The 3737-nt window shown below is 39.1% G+C and overlaps 1 pseudogene; it reads left to right on the top strand.

The window, feature by feature from the left end:
* LOC109829719 lies at positions 7-3336 on the top strand (annotated as a pseudogene).

Below are 3737 nucleotides of genomic sequence, written 5' to 3'. Positions count from 1 at the left end.
TGAGGCGATGGAGTATTTTGCGAGCGTTGGGTTTGCGCCTTCGGTGGCTATGAATCCGGCTGATTTCTTGCTTGATCTCGCAAATGGTAAGCCAAAATTTAACTTTTTCCCCCTTCACATTTTTCAAATTCTCGCTAATTGTGTATTGTTAGAATGTATAAAACTATAACCTTTGACATACACCTAGGCCTGTCCAAATGGGCCGGGCCGGTTTTTTCTTTTTTTTTAAATTTTTTTATCTTCATGAATACAAACCGAAAAAATAAATAAAATTTTGATATAAACAATTATATTATTAATCACTTATAATTATATAATTTACAAATACAAAAATTATTAAAATTAAAATGATAAAAATAACTTCTTTATTAATAATTAATTAATCATCTACAATTATAAATTTATTTTGGAATTCGTCACATCACAATAGATAAATACATCCAAAATAAATTAAAATTACATTATGCTTATTTAAGTACAGTTATACAATTTACTTATATGGTATACTTTTATATATACTAGATGCAATGTACAATATATACTTATAATTATACTTATGCACTTATATATATTTATATAACTGTAATTCTATAATATACACATAAGTATACTTATAACTATATTATATATATATTTATATTGTTATATCTTAGCATCTATACTATGCTAAGAGAGAGAGATGGCCTGGCCATACTCCTAGCCGGGCAGGGCAGGGCCCGGTGCCCAATTGGACAGGCCTACCTGCGATGTCCGGCCCAGGGCCTCAGGCCCAATTGGACATGCCTACCTACACCAAAACTTCGGAGTTGTGATGTAGTGATAGGATCTTCAACATGGTATTAGAGCAAACCATGTTTAAATCTCACAGGTCATGAATTTCGCGTAAATTTGGAAGAAAAAAAGTGATGCCGCTGCGTGAATCTAGATTTCAATCCATAAATAAGACACTCAACTTGCAATGACATGTTAGAATATAAAAACGATAATCCTTAGCCCTTATCAAAACTTTAGAATCGTTGTGCGGGGGCAATGTATTCAATAGTCTAACATGTAGAATCATAAAATTACTCGGATCACACCTAAGTTTGCTGGATTCATATTGAACTGTTAATTGTTAATAGAGAAACAACTTTCTCAACGAAAATTTATTTGTTCCTAAAAAAAACCTATAGATAAATGAAGTTACTAGAAAGGAGTTAGAAGAAACTTTTACTTCATCAAAGTTTTGTTGTTATGGTGAGATTTGACGAATATAATTTTATTTTCTGAATGTGCTCACACAGATCGAGTGTCCTATTTATGAAAGGAAACTTAAGACTCATGGAGTAGTATTACCTTTTCTAAATCCACTTTAAATTTGTTACTAGCAGAAATTTAAACTGCATGGTTACTTCCGTATGATGTCAAAGGATACTTTTATAGATTCAAGATTATAATTTTACATGCTAACGGATACTTTCTAGATATAATTGACCAGTAGCTAGTGATCTATTCCAATTTCCTTTCTTGATAATGATATTGTCTACAATTATGTTGATCATCAATACATATCATGCAGGTGTACCCTCACATGAATCGACGTTGGAGAGTCGAGCAGTCGTCAAAGAGTCGCTATTCACAGCCTACAGCATCCACCTAAAAGAGAGAGTACGGCAGGAGCTCCAAGCAGTGAGCAGCAATGTATCGGGAGACGGAGAGGCTGACGAGCGAATGGACGACAACTTGGTGGCAACAGTTCAGAGTGCTGCTGGAGAGAGGGCTCAAGGAGAGGAGGCACGAGTCCTTCTCCGGCCTCAAGGTCGCCGAGATTTTCTTTGTCGCGCTTATCGCCGGTGCTCTCTGGTGGAAATCTAGCCGACGGCTCCCCGAGCAGGTTATTTCCATCTTCCCTCCCTTGCTTAATATATACACATTACTTCATATATATATTAATTAGGAACTAGTCTGGTAGAGGAAGGACGTGAATCAAAGAACTAATTTCTAAAATTATAAACTAGGAAGAAGCAAAAGAAATTCTCTTCCAAGTGGTGAAAATGATTAATTTGGATCCTCCTCACTTCCAATGAAGTGTGGAGAGAATAGTGGAGAGACCAATAGCTTATTAATAACCATGATTCATCTAGTAGGTGGGTGTGATTTGTTTTTGAGTGCAAATTAGGAATAAGTGTAGTTCACAAGGGTATGATCGATGAAGTATTAGATTTAGAATGAATCATAACCCTCTGCTGAATAAATCAAAAGTTGTTGGTAAGATAGTGCTCCCTCCACTGCTTATCTATAGTGGATGTAGTGGAGAGCATCCAAAATCATAATGGACATAATATTGCTTGCTTTACTCGTTTGGATAGAAATTGCAGATTAGGAGTTTTCGGGATCTCAGACTTATAAGGGAAGGGGTTAACAATAAACTTTTTTTTTCGTATACACAAGCAAGTCTTAGTACTTTTGAACAGTTCAGGCAAATATAAATTAAGAAACGGGTACGTCACATACTCGCTACATTAGGGCATTGGTTTTCAGAAGCAGCAGAAATATCCTCTACTTTCTTTACCTCGTTACTTGTCTACTCTTTCACTTGATCTCATGCCATTGCTAATAAACTTTTGACTATCCTCGCAGGTCGGATCCCTCTTCTTCGTCGCCGGATTCTGGACCTTCTACCCAACCTACCAAGCCTTGTTCACCTTCCCTCAAGAACGAATGATGCTAACGAAAGAGAGATCCTCGCGCATGTACCGTCTCTCCTCCTACTTCATGGCTCGAATGGCCGGCACTTTCTTTACCTCGTTACTTGTCTACTCTTTCACTTGATCTCATGCCATTGCTAATAAACTTTTGACTATCCTCGCAGGTCGGATCCCTCTTCTTCGTCGCCGGATTCTGGACCTTCTACCCAACCTACCAAGCCTTGTTCACCTTCCCTCAAGAACGAATGATGCTAACGAAAGAGAGATCCTCGCGCATGTACCGTCTCTCCTCCTACTTCATGGCTCGAATGGCCGGCGATCTCCCCATGGAGCTAATACTCCCCACGCTATTCCTACTCATCTCGTACTGGATGATCGACCTAAAGTTAGCCGCCGCAAATTTCTTCATGACTCTCGCCACAATCCTCTTGAACGTTCTCGTAGCCCAAGGCATTGGGCTCGCGCTTGGCGCCCTTATCATGGACCTAAAGTCCGCGACAACCCTAGCCTCGGTCATAATGCTAACCTTCATGCTCGCCGGTGGGTTCTTCGTTCAGAAAGTCCCGAAGTTTATTGCTTGGATCAAATACGTATCGCTCAACTTCCACTCGTTCAAGCTTTTGGCGTCGTCGCAGTACACTCCAAATGAGACGTACCCATGCGCGCCAAGCGCTACTTGTAGGGTTGTGGATCTCCCTACGATCGGGCTCATTGGGCTTGATCGGGCTTACTTATCGGTTGTGATCATGTTTGCCATGTTTTTCTTTTGTAGGCTTATTTCTTACCTTGCGTTGATGAGAGTTGGGGTCACAAAATGAAGTGAAGGCGGGGATGTAAGTTTATTTGTGATTCGAGGGCCGGGGGACAAAAATGTTGGATGTATAATGGCATTCTTCTCCTTGAACCCTAAATATAGAGTCGTCATGAGATTAGGGTACGTATTGGCGTTTTTGAGTTGTGATTGGAGCGTCGATACTTATTATAGTGATTGGACTTCATGTGAGAGTAAATGAAAAATTCAAAGTTTCTAGTTGAAATTATTCCGTATTT

The sequence above is a fragment of the Asparagus officinalis genome, chromosome 2 (genome assembly GCF_001876935.1).
Source record: "Asparagus officinalis chromosome 2, Aspof.V1, whole genome shotgun sequence".
NCBI lineage: Eukaryota > Viridiplantae > Streptophyta > Magnoliopsida > Asparagales > Asparagaceae > Asparagus > Asparagus officinalis.
The sequence above is the reverse complement of the archived record's forward strand: the minus strand, read 5'-3'. Positions and strand labels throughout refer to the sequence as shown.